The sequence below is a fragment of the Eleutherodactylus coqui genome, chromosome 9 (assembly GCF_035609145.1).
Source record: "Eleutherodactylus coqui strain aEleCoq1 chromosome 9, aEleCoq1.hap1, whole genome shotgun sequence".
Classification (NCBI taxonomy): domain Eukaryota; kingdom Metazoa; phylum Chordata; class Amphibia; order Anura; family Eleutherodactylidae; genus Eleutherodactylus; species Eleutherodactylus coqui.
In genome coordinates, this window is record NC_089845.1 from 154,181,752 (window position 1) to 154,199,618 (window position 17,867).

Genomic DNA, 17,867 nt, shown 5'->3' on the forward strand with positions numbered 1-17,867 from the left:
ACTGCTGATTTTCAGTCAAAATCCACACCAATGGTACAAACTTTGACTATTTTTGAATGTGGAACTTGCAACGGAAATGTTTTCAGTGGACATTCTGCAGCATTTTTGCCACATGTAAACATACCCTAAACATCTAGAGGTATGCTTCCACGTGTAAAGTGGCCCCAGTAGTAATAGTGACCCCCACAGTTACCCCAGTAGTAATAGTGACCCCCACAGTGGCCTCAGTAGTATTAGTGACCCCCCACAGTGGCCCCAGTAGTAATAGTGACCCCCACAGTGGACTCAGTAGTAATAGTGACTCCCACAGGGGTCTCAGTAGTAATAGTGACCCCCACAGTGGACTCAGTAGTAATAGTGACCCCCCCCCCCCCAGTGGCCACAGTAGTAATAGTGACCTCCCCATAGTGGACTCGGTAGTGATAGTGGTCCCCAAGAGTGGCCTTAGTAGTAATAGTATCCCCCACAGTGACCACAGTAGTAACAGTGACCCCCAGAGTGGACTCGGTAGTAATAGTGACCCCCACAGTAGCCCCAGTAGTAATAGTGACCTGCACAGTGGACTCAGTAGTGATAGTGGTCCCCAAGAGTGGCCTCAGTAGTAATAGTGACCCCCATAGTGGCCACAGTAGTAACAGTGACCCCCAGAGTGGACTCGGTAGTAATAGTGACCCCCACAGTAGCCCCAGTAGTAATAGTGACCTGCACAGTGGACTCAGTAGTAATAGTGACCTCCCCACAGTGGACTCAATAGTAATAGTGACCTCCCCACAGTGGCCTCAGTAGTAATAGTGTTCCCCATAGTGGACTCAGTAGTAATAGTGGTCACCAAGAGTGGCCTCAGTAGTAATAGTGACCCCCATAGTGGCCACAGTAGTAACAGTAACCCCCAGAGTGGATTCGGTAGTAATAGTGACCCCCATAGTAGCCCCAGTAGTAATAGTGACCCCCCACAGTGCCTCCAGGAGTAATTGTGACCCCCACAGTGGCTTCAGAAGAAAATGGTATCCCCAACAGTAGCCGCAGTAGTAATAGTGACCCCCACAGTGGCCTCAGTAGTAACAGTGAACCCCACAGTGGCCTCAGTAATATTACTATTACTACAGGGGCTGATATAGGGGACACCATTACTAATAGTGTACTATATTGACCCCAGTAGTAACAGTGACCCCCACAGTAGCTCTAGTAGTAACAACCCCCCCCCCCCCCCCGAAACCCATATACTTACCATTTTCCTGATCTTCAGAACACAGCTGCTCCTCTTCTCTCGCTCCTGCGGCCGGAAGTGTGTGTGCCCAGATGCCTCCTCTCTCCTCTCCTCTTGTGGAACCAAGGAGGAAAGGTGAGGGGAGTAGGGGACGAATATCCCAGATGCACACATTGCTGTCATAGTGTGCATCCAACTGCAGCGCCGCTGAGTGATTACTGTCCGGGGAGCAGTGGCACCCCAGCTGGTAATCAGTTTGATGATGACCACACGTCCCAAAAGCAGGACAAATGGCTGTTCCATCTGGGGTCCTGGTGGAAAACAGGACACAGGGTCCCAAAGTGGCACTGTCCCGCCTAAATCGGGTCACCTTAACGTATGGTCACAAAATGGGTAAAATGCTGCACTGAGACCCGCAGTGTTTTACGCATACGCCTGTGTGCATGAGCCCTAACTGATAGAAAGACGTCATCCTCAGCATTTTTTTCTGTCTTGATAATTTGTTACAGTGTATCAGTCGATTCGATGCTGTTACTTCACAGAGGATTGTCCAGACTGGATACAATTGTTACAAACCGTCATCTGTGAGAATTATAAAATCAGAGCAGATTTTCAGCCTCCAGATGTGAACAAGAATATTTCCATTCACCACCAGCAAGCAGAGATCTTGAAAATAGAACAATGATGACTGACACATCAGTGAAGTTACGGTCTCTTTATTACTACATTCTGCGCTGGTCTCACATCTCTGAGGTTACAGCACCGAGCTCTTCAGGATGATCAGGATGGATCCCAGCGCCAAGATGATGGCGGCACAGCTGGACCTAATGCTGGCGCCGCCGCTTTAATTACAGAGATCAGTGGTGCAGCAGGTGACATGATTGGAGATAAAAGCAAAACTGCTGTTGGCGGGAGTGCAAGACTGTGCACACTCCTTAGAGATCAAGGAAATCACAAATGTACCTACAAGAGAGAAAACTGAAATATGAGAAACTGATTGGCTGTAGTCAGGTGACTACTACTGGCTACAGAAAGGGGTGGAGCTCAGACCACCTGTCTGTCATTCCCAGGATTACATGACATCATCATATATGTGCAGTTTCTGTATTCTGGGGCTCGGCTGTTGATGAATGAGGAGAACTTCAGGGCCACGGGAATTATAGAACTGAGATGATGAACTCACCGATTGTGGCTGAATGCACCGACGTCCGACAATACGTTTCATCTTTAGTGCACCTTGTCGTTTTCAGGCATTTGGCGTTGCTTAATACTGTTTGACAGGTGTAGCATTGAAGAGAGTGAGCTGCAGCAAAGTGGGAGAAAGTACGGGTTACACACAGCCATGTATCTAAGGCAATCATGTGTGATACTGTCTGCTGACCTATGTATCTAATCCTGCCATGTGTGATACAGTTTGCTGACCTATGTATCTAATCCTGTCATGTGTGATACAGTTTGCTGACCTATGTATCTAATCCTGCCATGTGTGATACAGTTTGCTGACCTATGTATCTAATCCTGTCATGTGTGATACAGTTTGCTGGGCTGCTGTATTCACATGGGCAAGTGCAACTTTGATCAATGGAAAACTGACCATTTTCCATGTGATTTTCATGCAATTTTATTGATATTTTAATGTGATTTTTCGCACATTTTTCTCTGCTGCTGGTTCTTTTTTCCATGTGATCCCCATAGTCACCCGTGTTACAAACTCACCGCATACAGATCGCATGGCATGTGATTGCAATGAGTTTTTTTTAAACGCTGCCACAGAAAATAATCAGCGATTCTAGAATGAATGGAGCGTGCAGCGATTTTTATAACGGACTATCGGTCCAGGGGGAAAAAACTCGCTGATGTGTATAATGCATTCTTCTCCCGCTGAGTGCCGCCGCTCTCGGAATCGGACAGAACTCTGAGAAAATTGCCCGTGTGAGTACACCTTTAGGGCTTATTCACACAAACGCATTTGGTTCGTTCACAGGACTGTATTTTGCATGTGCGTTTCATTGATGCAAAAAAACATGCAACATGTGCTATTTATGTGCATATTACATACAAACATAGCACATATTAACCCCTTAACGACCTCTCAAACTTCTTCTGATGGCTGCTGTTAACGGTCTTTATTCTGATGCTCCGATTTTTGACAGAAGCCTGGCACGGGGAGAGCGGGTGCTCAGCTGTCGGATGACAGCCTGACACCTGCTCAAACAGCAGGGACCAGAGAAATCTTGTGTTTAACATGTTACATGCCGCAGTCAGTGGGACCACGGCATGTGAAAGGTTGACAGAAGGAGGGGGCTTGTGATGGGATCGTGTGGTCCCAATGGTTTGCTATGGCACCTGGATACTTGAATTTGGCCTACAAGTCTGCCAGCTACAATAATCTATGAGGCTTGGGCCTTATTCACACAAGCCTATTTTCATGGCTGGCCGATATATGCCACCATCTGAGCTGTTTCCCTCTTTCCGACTCTTTGCCTCTCTCCTCCCTTCTGGCTGTTTGCAATGGGAGGGGGTGGGATGGGTGGAGCTTAGCTCTGCCCCCTCCCATTGCAAACAGCCGGAGGGGAGGAAAGAGGCAGAGAGCCGGAAAGAGGGAAACAGCTCAGATGGTAGCGTATATCAGCTGGCCGTGAAAACAGTGGCTGATATATATGCTTATGTGAATAACCCCTTAGCTGCATAGACTTTATAATATGCTGCTATGCATAAGTAAAGCAGTGTATTAGAAGAACGATAAAATATGGTGATATCCAGGTTACCCAGTGGGACGAAAATAAAAAAATAAAAAAATAAAACGTCCAAACCCCATCCTTCCTGCTTTACTATGCAAAAGAAAAATCACATATGGTTTGATTAGTGATCAAAACGTCGCATGGGTTAACAAATGGTACAACTCATCCTGCACTGTTGACAAAAAAAGAAAAAGGTTAGGGGTCTTTGAATGCAGTGAGTAAAAAAACAACACTTTTTAAAACAGTGTGGATAAGAAAAAAAAAAATTATATAAATTTGGTAATGACATAATCGTACCGGCCGGCAGAGTTAATATCACATATTACTTATACTGCAGCTGTTAGGAATTCGCAGCAGGCCGGGACTGCAGATTTTGATAATCTTGCCCCTGGAAAAAAATGGAATAAAAAGCAATCCAAATGTTATATGTTCCCAAAAATTGGATAAATGAAGACTAAAGTCCATCCCGCAAAAAACAAGCCCCCGTAGAGCTCAGTCAGTGGAAACGTAAAAATGCTCCGGCTCTCGGAATGCGGCGACACAAAAGGAAAACTTAAAAAAAAAGTATTTTTTGTGTGCAAAAATAGCAACACATAAAAATAAGGCCTCCTGTCCACGGGCGGGTGGGAATCGCGATCCCCGTGGCGATAATCCGGCCGCGGGGAATGCAGTGAAAGCTCTCTACAGCGTTGCTATGGAGAGCGCTTCCCACTGTCCATGAGCGGAGAATCATTGCGATTCTCCGCTAGCGGGCAGCATTTCGCAGCATGCTGCGAATTTACCTTGATTCTCCGCGGTCAGCCTATCTGTCAGATAGGCTGACAGCGGAGATCCGCCGCGGGATACCGCAACGCCCGTGGACAGGCAGCCTAACTGCATAAACTTGGTGTCGCTGGAATCTTGCTGACCCAGAGAACAATAGCATCACATTATTTATTTTGCAAATATATTTAGATTATGAAATCAAAAAAATAAATGGCAGAATTTTTTCTTTTTCCCCAATCCACTTAAAAAATACTAATAAAAGTTGTACAATACATTAAATGTACCCCAAAATGATGCCATTAAAAATATAACTTGTCCCGCAATAAACGAGCCCTCAGACGGCCATGTGGACAGAAAAATGTAAAGGTTATGGCTTCTGGAAGGTGGCTAGGAAAAAAATGAAACGGCCTTGTTACTAAGGGGTTAAACTTACGCTCCTTTTACACTTAAGGGGAACCTCATGATTCTCTTTTGCCCGAGTGAACGAGCTGGTGACATCATCACATTCGCGCTCGAGCAGTCTTCTTTTAGATTGTTGGGTCTCTCACATTCCTATCAGAGTTTAAGCGCAACGAGAAGCCGACTGAAGCTGAACGACGAATGGGAAGCGCACGATTCTCGTTTATCCTTCATTCATTGGCTCGGATTTAAACTGAATGATTATTGGTCACTTTTGTTCGTTTGAACAATTTTTGGAATGATAAAGGTTCCGTTTAAACGCCCCTTAATTTAGCCTAATCACCCAATGAAATCGATGGTGGAAAAAAGCAAAGAGATGGAATTATACGTGACAGCACTAACGGAAGAGTGAATGCACCCCAATCCCGTCATGTGATACACTGTCTGCTCAGCTGTGTATCTAATCCTATCATTTATGGTACTGTCTGCTGAGCTGTGTATCTAATCCTATCAAGTATGATACTATCCTCTGAGCTGTGTATCTAATCCTAACATATGTGATACTGTCTGCTGAGCTGTGTATCTAATCCTATCATGTGTGTTACTGTCTGCTGAGCTGTGTATCTAATCCTATCATGTGTGTTACTGTCCACTAAGCTATGTATCTAATCCTATCATGTGTGTTACTGTCTGCTGAGCTGTGTATCTAATCCCATCATGTATGATACTGTCTGTTGAGCTGTGTATCTAATCCCATCATGTATGATACTGTCTGCTGAGCTGTGTATCTAATCCCATCATGTGTGATACAATCAGAGGTGCACACAGCTCTACATCCCCATCATTCTAGTCTAGTATTGTCGGGCAGGTGGAGGGTCTTACCTGCGGCCGCACAGAGGGCGATCACCAGGAGGAGGCTTGTGTACGCTGCCATCGTGCGCTGTGTGACCCGGGAGGCTTTTCCTCTCTATATATACGTATACAGGTCTTTGTGTGTTTATAAGGACATTTCCAGAAAAACCAGCATTTTCATCCACCCCTCCGCCCCTAAAGGCAAGCAGCGATGTATAGATTGTAAACTGACCCACTACATGCAAGTGTCTTTTAGCAACCCGCCCGCATTTGAAAAACACACATCACTTACCTGTGGTTCCCATGATGAGAATGCTGCCAGTAACCCCTAACCCCGAAATCACCGAGCACCCTCCTCACTTGTATCCTTTTTACACCCAAATCACCACCCATCCTCCTCACTTCTATCCCGATTACACCCAAATCACTGACCACCCTCCTCACTCGTATCTCAATTACACCCAAATCACCGACCACCCTCCTCACATGTATCCCGATTACACCCAAATCACCAACCACCCTCCTCACTTGTATCCCGATTACACCCAAATCACTGACCACCCTCCTCACTTGTATCCCGATTACACCCAAATCACCGACCACCCTCCTCACTTGTATCCCGATTACACCCAAATCACCGACCACCCTCCTCACTTGTATCCCGATTACACCCAAATCACTGACCACCCTCCTCACTTGTATCCCGATTACACCCAAATCACCGACCACCCTCCTCACTTGTATCCCGATTACACCCAAATCACCGACCACCCTCCTCACTTCTCTTCCGATTACACCCAAATCACCGACCACCCTCCTCACTTCTATCCCGATTACACCCAAATTACCGACCACCCTCCTCACTTCTATCCCAATTATGCCCAAATCACCAACCACCCTCCTCACTTCTATCCCAATTATGCCCAAATCACCAACCACCCTCCTCACTTCTATCCCGATTACACCCAAATCACCGACCACCATCCTCACTTCTAACACAATTACACCCAAATCACCAACCACCCTCCTCACTTCTATCTCAATTATGCCCAAATCACTGACCACCCTCCTCACTCGTATCTCAATTACACCCAAATCACCGACCACCCTCCTCACATGTATCCCGATTACACCCAAATCACCAACCACCCTCCTCACTTGTATCCCGATTACACCCAAATCACTGACCACCCTCCTCACTTGTATCCCGATTACACCCAAATCACCGACCACCCTCCTCACTTGTATCCCGATTACACCCAAATCACCGACCACCCTCCTCACTTGTATCCCGATTACACCCAAATCACTGACCACCCTCCTCACTTGTATCCCGATTACACCCAAATCACCGACCACCCTCCTCACTTGTATCCCGATTACACCCAAATCACCGACCACCCTCCTCACTTCTCTTCCGATTACACCCAAATCACCGACCACCCTCCTCACTTCTATCCCGATTACACCCAAATTACCGACCACCCTCCTCACTTCTATCCCAATTATGCCCAAATCACCAACCACCCTCCTCACTTCTATCCCAATTATGCCCAAATCACCAACCACCCTCCTCACTTCTATCCCGATTACACCCAAATCACCGACCACCATCCTCACTTCTAACACAATTACACCCAAATCACCAACCACCCTCCTCACTTCTATCTCAATTATGCCCAAATCACCAACCACCCTCCTCACTTCTATCCCGATTACACCCAAATCACCAACCAGCCTCCTGACTTCTAAAACGATTACACCCAAATTGCCGACCAACCTTCTCATTTCTATCCCGATTACACCCAAATCACCGACCAGCCTCCTCACTTCTAATCCAATTACACCCAAATCACCCACCACTCTCCTCGCTTCTAATCCGATTACACCAAAATCACTGACCACTCTTGTCTTTCTAACTCGATTACACCTAAATTGCTGACCACTCTCCTCACTTCTAACCTGATTACACCCAACTCACAAACCCTCTCTTCACTTCTTTGCCAAATACATCAAAATCACGACCACTCTCATCACATCTAACCCAATTACACCCAAATCACCGACCTCTCTCCTCACTTCTAACCCGATTACAGCCAAAACACAGACCACTCTTCTCACTTCAAACCAGATTACACCCAAATCACGGACCCCTCTCCTCACTTCTAATCTGATTACACCCAAATTACCGACCCCTCTCCTCACTTCTAATCCGATTACACCCAAATTACCGACTCCTCTCCTCACTTCTAATCGGATTACACCCAAATTACCGACCCCTCTCCTCACTTCTAATCCGATTACACCAAAAACACTGACCACTCTCGTCGTTCTAACTCGATTACACCTAAATCGCCCACCAGTCTCCTCACTTCTAATCTGATTACACCTAAATCGCCCACCACTCTCCTCACTTCTAACTTGATTAAACCCAACTCACTGACCCCTTTCTTCACTTCTTTTCCAAATACATCAAAATCATGATTACTCTCATCACTTCTAACCCAATTACACCCAAATCATGGAGCACTCTCGTCACTTCTAATCTGATTACACTCAAATCACCAACCACTCTCCTCACTTCTAATCCAATTACACCAAAATTGCCGACCACTCTCCTCACTTCTAACCCAATTAGACCCAAATCACTGACCACTTTCGTCACTTCTAATCTGATTACACCCAAATCACCCACTACTCTCCTTGCTTCTAACTTGATTACACCCAAATCACCGACCACTCTCCTCACTTCTAATCTGATTACACTCAAATCACTAACCACTCTCCTAACTTTTTTCCGATTACACCCAAATCACGGACCCCTCTCCTCACTTCTAACCTGATTACACCCAAATCACTGACCTCTTTCCTCACTTCTAATCTCATTACACCCAAATCACCGACCTCTCTCCTCACTTTTTCCCGATTACACCCAAACCACGGACCCCTCTCCTCACTTCTAAGCTGATTACACCCAAATCACCGACCTCACTTCTAATCTGATTGCACCCAAATCACGACCTCTTTCCTCACTTCTAACCTGATTACACCCAAATCACGACCTCTCTCCTCACTTCTAATCTGATTACACCAAAATCACTGACCACTCTCCTCACTTCTAACCTGATTACACCCAACTCACAAACCCTCTCTTCACTTCTTTCCCAAATACATCAAAATCACGATTACTCTCATCACTTCTAAGACAATTACACCAAAATTACCGACCTCTCTCCTCAGTTCTAATCTGATTACCGCCAACTCACCGACCCCTCTCTTCACTTTTTTCTAAAATACATCAAAATCACGACTACTGTCATCACTTCTAACCCAGTTACACCAAAATTACCGACCTCTCTCCTCACTTCTAATCGGATTACACCCAAATCACTGACCACCCTCTTCACTTCTATCCCAATTATGCTTAATCACTGACCAGCCTCCTCTCTTCTATCCCGATTACACCCATTATCAGGGTGACTACCTACTACAGTTTTTTTTCATTGCGAAATTCGCAGCGTTTCTTTTTCTGCAGGGGTCTATGGGACTTGTAATGTTAAAATCTCTCCTCACTTCTAATCTGATTACACTCAAATCACCAACCCCTCTCCTCACTTATTCCCGATTACACCCAAATCACCAACCCCTCTCCTCACTTATTCCCGATTACACCCAAATCACCAACCCCTCTCCTCACTTATTTCCGATTACACCCAAATCACCAACCCCTCTCCTCACTTATTTCCGATTACACCCAAATCACCAACCCCTCTCCTCACTTCTAACCTGATTACACCCAAATCACCAACCCCTCTCCTCACTTATTCCCGATTACACCCAAATCACCAACCCCTCTCCTCACTTATTTCCGATTACACCCAAATCACCAACCCCTCTCCTCACTTATTCCCGATTACACCCAAATCACCAACCCCTCTCCTCACTTATTTCCGATTACACCCAAATCACCAACCCCTCTCCTCACTTATTCCCGATTACACCCAAATCACCAACCACTCTCCTCACTTATTTCCGATTACACCCAAATCACCAACCCCTCTCCTCACTTATTTCCGATTACACCCAAATCACCAACCCCTCTCCTCACTTATTTCCGATTACACCCAAATCACCAACCCCTCTCCTCACTTCTAACCTGATTACACCCAAATCACCAACCCCTCTCCTCACTTATTCCCGATTACACCCAAATCACCAACCCCTCTCCTCACTTATTTCCGATTACACCCAAATCACCAACCCCTCTCCTCACTTATTCCCGATTACACCCAAATCACCAACCACTCTCCTCACTTATTTCCGATTACACCCAAATCACCAACCCCTCTCCTCACTTATTTCCGATTACACCCAAATCACCAACCCCTCTCCTCACTTCTAACCTGATTACACCAAAATCACTGACCTCTCTCCTCACTTCTAACCCAATTACACCCAAATCACAGACCACCCTCCTCACTTCTAACCTGACTACACCCAAATCACCATCCGCTCACTTTCGCATTGCACAATTTTATCGCCAGTGTGAAGGCACCTTTAAGCAGCGCTGCAATTGCCAATCATCTTTCTCCCCGTTCCCCCTCCCGCCGGGGCTTGAACACATGGCCATCAGCTGTTCTTACAGTGGCTGTATGCTGCTCCGATTAGTAAGGGGAAATGCGGTAGCGTTACCCCATTACAATTATACCCAAATCTCATCTCATAGTGCTGTCCTTTCTTCTAACCCAAATGACTATGAAATAAGTAATGAGAGGTAATAAAGCTAATGACCAACTAACAACAATGGCCGAAACCAGCAGAGGACCAACCGGAATCAAAGGGGGTCCCCCAACTTCAACATATCATGTCATACAGGAAATTATGTAATGGGCAGCACTGATTATAGCAGACACGGACAACAGGAGAATACAGAATATAACAAAGCCATGGACTAGATGCAGTATGAAACCACGGTAGAGAAAATCCAACAACCTGGTGACTTCCAACGAGGCCCGGTCATCGGTGCTAGACTAGCCGGAGCTTTATTGCCAACCACGGGGGGGGGGTTCTCATGTAGTGTGGAGAGTATGCAGAGAATGGTGTGATTGAGGAAAAACATCCAGCGAAAGAGGATCCTGTGGATGGAAACAACTCCTCATAATAAAGGGGTCAGAGGAGGATGTCAGGAATGGTTCTGACCAACAGGCGTTACATAGTGAAGAGCAGCTGAATATAACGCTTGTGCTGCAACTAAAGTGTCCGAACAACTAACTTGCCGCTCTTTAGGCTTCATTTACAGGGGCAATGCGTTTTTACGAAGGCCACATGACGACCAAAAAAAAATCAAAACAATGAATAGCTGCGATTGAGACCTGAGATTAATTAGCATTTTGTCGTCCATTCACATGGGCGTATCATGTGAAAAATACGCTCCAGTGCGGAATTCCACCGATTGGCAGAAATTGGCTGAAATTACATCCAATGCTTAAATAGCAGCAGCTGTCTTAATTTCTGAGCGCCGTACGTAGGTAAATCCCCCATCCCTCCCCTTTTTCCAGCTCCAATACGAATCTATGGGAGCTTCCACCATTTTTCGGTAAAAGATAGGTCAAGACCTGTCTTTTAACGCAGTGTGAAAAATCGCGACCGAAAACGCAGATTTGACATTTTGACAGTGCAATTTTTTTCACGCACCCGATGTGAATGAATGGTCGCGATTTTCAGCCGTTTTATCGCGGCTTAATAGCCACGTAAAGTCGCCCATGTGAATGAGGCCTTAGTGTTCCAGCGCCATTGTGTCTAAAATAACAGAAAGGCAAGACTCCAAGAGGCAAAGAGCACAAAAATGATATCACTGAGCAGCGGAAAAACATCTGGTCAGATGGATCCAGGTATCTGTTGCCCCGTGCTGATGGGAGCAGGGGCGTTAGTATAGGGGGGGTAGAGGATGCGGTCGCACCTGGGCCCAGGAGCCCTAGGGGGCCCATAAAGACTCTCTTCCCCATATTGCAAACTAATACTATCAGTGAAGCTTTATAGTTGGGGTCCCAGTTGCAGATTTTGCATTGGGGCCCGGCAGCTTCAAGTTACGCTTCTGGATGGCAGGTCAGAATTTGGCGCACGCAGCATGAACCGATGACCCCTTCCTGTCAGGCTGGTGGCGTATTGGTGTGGGGGATGATTTCTTGGCGCATCCAAGTGCACTATAAGAGGGGGGTCTCTAATAAAGGAGACACTTTGTATAGAACACCCCAGAATATTATTGATAGGGACATATAATTGTTAGCACACTGTGATGGGCACATATGGATATATAATGTATACGCCACTGCTCTTGTCGCTTCTCTCCAGTTGTCTGCTCATCTATAAATCTCTGGACACAGACAGATCCGACAATCAGAGAGAAGAGGTGACATTAGAAGCTTGTGCTCAACTGTGTAAGGAAGAGCAGGCCTCGTTACCCCGGCAACCAATCACAGCGCAGCTTTCATGTTACCTCAGCAGAGCATTAAGTGAACGCTGAGCTCTTGTTGCCCATAGCGACCAATCAAGGAAGTGTTACTGATGGATGTGGCCACTGTAATTCATACAGTTGCAGCGTCTCGAAGCGTAACTCAGGACACGGGGCATACGCTGAGGAGCTGGGAGGGTAAAGCAGTCACTTGTCACGGTGGCACTTACCAGACTCCCCCCCCAGAGGTATACACATAGCCTCGGTCAGAGTATCGCTGGGCCTCTTCTGGACACCCCTAGGAGAGGGATACCCAATATACATGCTGAAGAAATTTAGGTTGTTACGTGACGCCATCGTTCCTCTACTCACCGGAATAAACCTCGGCGATAATAAAGAGAGTCCACACATGCTTTAGTAATTAAGTACCTCAGTCTGTGAGAACGGTCAAGGCCTGGTAAAACTTTACTTGTAAAACTTTAACACTTTACAGCTTAAGAACACACCAATCCAGGCAAGATGGAAGAAAGGAGGTTAGGGAGGAAACTCAGGAGGATGCCAGTCCTACAGTCCTCGTTATCTGTATGGTACAGCTCCTGAAAGGGGAAGGGGCAAACTCCCCACAGACACTCACTTTTTGAAGTACCTCTGTCAGGACAGTGTCCGGGATATGGGGGTCCCTGAGATATCCCGCAACCCCTGTCCCTTCCTACTTGCCCCCCTGGGCTAACCCCCAGGGCGACAACTGGGCGGCGGTCCCTACCCTCACTAGGGAAGCGGGACACGGGAAGACAAACAAACGGTAGAATGGTCAGACAATCCGGGTCGGCAACAGGAGGATATGCAGTACAGAGGGGAAGGCAAAACGTAGTCAAGGTCCAAAAGCAGAGGTCAGGAAAGCCGGGGTCACAAGAGCAGTCAGAATAAACGCGGGTGCAGCTGGAGAACCAAACTAACACTGGCAAGGGCTGAAAGGAAAAACACACATATTTAAATGCTGTCAGTGCTCCCTCCCCAGCAGCTGATTGGGGCAGGGAGCCTGACAGCAGCAGGGCTAATCAGGGAGGTGCTGGGGACACGCCCCCAGTCTTGCTGCACAGACAGTTACTAGGGAAGCCAGCCTGGTAGTCAAGTGACTAGAGAAGCACCTGCTGCCTCCCTAGCAACCCGGCGGCGACCAGTCTTACAGCGGCCCGGGGAGATCCCAAGAACCGGGGCTCCCCTACGCCGCACTCCTGTAACCCGGGTGGCAGGACCGGTGGTGTGGGCACGGCGGCCCCGAGAGTTGCAGGTTCTGACAACCTCTACACGGTGATCTTGACTTTCTTCACGCTCTCCTATCTCTTTCTCTTCACTCTTCTCTTCCAATTGTTCTAGCATTAGGGCCCTCGGGAAACTGCTCTTCCTCTTCCATGACTCTTCACCACATGAGGGTTGAAGGTACCCCCATGCAGCCCGCACTCCACTCCTCTCTACCATTGAAGATGATAAACCCCGTGATGGACTCTCTTTCCCACTCTCAAGCACTCAGTCTCTAACATACCACATGACAGGACATGATACTTTTACAGACATATCCCAGCCACATGCAGACATTAATCTCTCACTTGCTGCAGCTGTGCAATACACATACCAGGAGACTAGACAATTTGCACAGTGCATCTACACAAACAACATTACATGTATGACATTTATGCAGGGACCAGGAATAGACATTCTGGGCCACTACACAGTAATGGAGGCACTGAGATGGTAGCAGCAAGTAGTATTAACCTAAGGTGACCAGATGTCCTGATTTAGGTAGGACAGTCACACTTTTGGACCCTGTGTCCCTCTTACCCCACAGTCTCTAAGTGGGTGGGACAGCCTTTTGTTTCACTTTTGGGACGTCTGATCACCATGAAGGTGATTACTAGCTGGGATGCCGCAGTACTGACGGCAGTGTGTGCACCCAGGATCCTCCTCCTCTGACCTCTTCTCCTTGGTTCTGCAGTAGGACAGGAGATGGGAGGAGGCATCCGGGCGCACATACTTATCCCCGCAGCAGTGACGAGCAGAGGAGCAGCAGTCCTTTAAAGATAAGTAGCAGGTAGGTATATCTCAGGGGTCACTATTACTATTGAGGCCGCTGTGGGGGACATATCTACTGGGGCTGATATAGGGGACACTATTACTACTGGGGCCACTGTGGGGGTCACTTACTACTAGGGCTGATATAGGGGGACACTATTACTACTGGGGCCACTGTGGGGGTCACTATTACTACTAGGGCTGATATAGGGGGACACTATTACTACTGGGGCCACTGTGGGGGACACTATTTCTACTGGGGCTGATATAGAGGACACAATTACTACTGGGGCTACTATGGGGGTCACTATTACTACTAGGGCTGATATAGGGGGACACTATTACAACTGGGGCTGATATAGGGGACACTATTACTACTTTGGCCACTGTGGGGGACACTATTAGTACTGGGCAGACATAGGGGACACTATTACTACTGGGGCCACTGTGAGGGTCAATATTACTACTGGGGTTGATCGAGGGGACACTATTACTACTGGGCCCACTGTAGGGGTCACTATTACTACTGGTGATTATATATAGGGGACAATATTACTACTAGAGCCACTGTGGCGAACACTATTACTCTTGAGGCTGATTTAGGGGACACTATTATTATGAAGGTCACTATTATGACTGGGGCCACTGTGGGGAACACTGTTACTACTGGAACTGATATAGGGGAAACTATTACAACTGGGGCTGATATATAGGGGACAGTATTACTACTGGGGCCACTGTGGTGAACACTTACTTTTGAGACTGATTTAGGGGACACTATTATTATGAAGGTCACTATTATGACTGGGACCACTGTGGGGAACACTGTTACTACTGAGGCTGATATAGGGAACACAATTACTACTGAAACTGAGAAAGTACAGGTTCATAAAAAATAAAGAAACTGTCTCAAAATAAACAATACCTTATAACTTCTACTGGGCGGGGTAAGGTTTGCTTTCCCTATCTCTAGTTTATGATCTATGCCCTACCTATCATTGTTGGTCAGCTGTCCAAGGGCTAATCCCTTCCCCGACTACTAATCCTAACTAACTAAACACGAAGACCTAGTAGACACAGAAGGGATCTACAACACACATGCTACTCTAGTCTAATGGCTGGGAGACTAGAGTGGTCACCCCTGCTTCTGCTGAGACAGATCCATAAGGGGACAAATCGCTCTGTTGTATTATAGGCATATAGCCATCGCCTGGGGTTTCCGCATCACATATACGGGAGCAACAGGCACCATCTGATCTGTAAGCTTGGCACAGGAGCGTTTTATGCAGGGCACAATACAGACAGAAAGTAGCAAGAGTATGATAAGAGTAACCAGAATCCCTATTCCTATCTGCATTAAGAATTGTTTCCATTGTCCGGTCCATACAAACCACTCATCCCAGGGGTTAGTTATCCCAGAATTACGCTTCAGCTCTTCTGACAATGTGGCCAATTTCTTTATTGCGATAGTCACTTTACCTGTGGGGCCTATATTATCTGGAATATATGTACAGCAAGTTTTCACCAATCATTTTACAAACACCACCTTTCTCGGCTAGCATCATATCCAGAGCCACTCGGTTCCGGAAAGCCATGGTGGCTGTGGGGCCCAACTGATCAGCAAGCCCCTAAAGTGCATCTCTTGTATAGCTCACGAACCCCTGCTGGTTGTAATATATATACAAACATTCTTATTGATGGTTACTATTCCAAACAGGGACTCAAATCCGGCCTTAACTTGATCCCTGGCTTTAAACCCATCCGGCACCCCCCTTGGCACTCCGATTGCATCTATATATATATACACACATGTGGATCAAACCTGCCACCTGGTTTCAGATTGTGACGCTTGTCTGTAGGACCTGAGAGAGAAGCAGAGACCACAGAATGCGTTATTGACAATTCCTTGGAGAGACCTATGACAAAATTAACAAGAGAATCATTTCCCAAACTTGGCTACTGTGGCATGTATCCTCCGGAGAAAAAGAAAAACTAATGGAAGACACTCAATTCAAGATTTACCCGTTTCCTTCATTGCCCATGGATCTACTTTCCCACTACTCCGTGGACGGTAGGGTGTGTGAAAAGCCTGAAATATACCCAAAGCAGACATGATTTATTGCATTATTTCACCTGTGACATTTGTACCTTTGTTAGACTCAATTACTTCCGGTACCCCATATCTGCGGATTATCTCATTCATGAGCTTCTGTGCGGTTACCTGCTTATTTACTTTGGTAACAGGGTAGGTCTCCAACCTGAAAAGACATCAACAACAACAAGCACATATTCATGCTTCCCAACAAGTGGGAGCTGAATGTAGCCAATTTGCAATCCCTGAAATGGGTAGAGTGGTCTAGGCAAGCGTTATGTGGCAAATTAACTTCTGCCCTGTTGCTTACGGCAAAGATCATGCAAAATTGGACAAATGATACAGCAGCTACAGAAAACCCAGGAGCCACTCGTCCTTGTTCAAGCGTTGACATCATTGCTGCTTTGAACGGGGTGTTGGATGAGGCGAGCATCACCACCATGCTGAAGGAGGTGCTGGAAGGCCTGGAGTACCTGCATAAGAACGGCCAGATCCACAGGGATGTTAAGGCTGGAAACATCCCCCTGGGTGAAGACGGCTCAGTGCAGATCGCAGATTTTGGCGTCAGTGCGTTTCTAGCCACAGGAGGCAACATTATCAGGAATAAAGTCAGAAAGACCCTTGTGGGCACACCATGCCGGACGGCACCGGAGGCGACGGAGCAGACCAGAGGACACGACCTCAAGGCGGACTTCTGGACCCCCAGTAGGTGTGTCTTTCCGTGCATTCGCTGGGCCATCATGGGGCACAGGGACCGTGGTGGGCAAGTTCTGTTGACCGCCCTATTTCTGCTGCTCCCATATTTAGTCCATTTGTCTTTTTTCTTCATTGCTGGCTTGTAACTGTAAAGTCTTTAGCATATCAAAGTCCAAGTTTGTATCAAAGTCCAAGTTCATATCAAAGTAGTCAAAGTCCAAGGTTTATATCAAAGTCCAAAGTTATTGTCAAATTCTTCTTTTCTTCTTTTCTTCCACGGCTTCCGGGCCGCTGCCTTCACTGTGTGGTTTGTGATGGCGTTGCCTCTTGCTTCTCCGGTGTAGGAATTGGTGTGAGCTTTCCACTTTGTCACCGCTGCACCATTCTTAACAAGCTGTCTGGCCTTCCATGTTAGGCCGTAATCATGAGCTATGCCAAATGCATACCGGGAGTCAGTGTAAAAGGTTGCCGTCTTACCTTCAACCACTCCACACGCCTCAGTGAGGGCCTGTAACTCCGCTTCCTGTCCTGGGACATGCGGAGGCATTCTGCTTTTTTAGGATATCTTGTTGCGTGACCACTGCATATCCAGCG

General features: G+C 46.8%; 1 protein-coding gene across 2 annotated transcripts in view; it reads right to left on the reverse strand.

Moving 5' to 3' along the window:
• Nucleotides 1-1,907: 1,907 nt before the first annotated feature.
• Nucleotides 1,908-17,867, reverse strand: part of LOC136578566 (lymphocyte antigen 6E-like) — a 39,114-nt gene continuing 23,154 nt past the window's right edge. The window contains exons 1-3 of one of the 2 annotated variants that reach the window (XR_010786644.1): nucleotides 5,995-6,152; nucleotides 2,391-2,510; nucleotides 1,908-2,170 (exon numbers count right to left, since the gene is read on the reverse strand). The gene's annotated coding sequence lies outside the window, so the exon portion shown is untranslated. Of the gene's footprint in view, nucleotides 2,171-2,390; nucleotides 2,511-5,994; nucleotides 6,153-17,867 lie in introns of those variants that run through there. The other variant, XR_010786645.1, reaches the window with a different exon arrangement.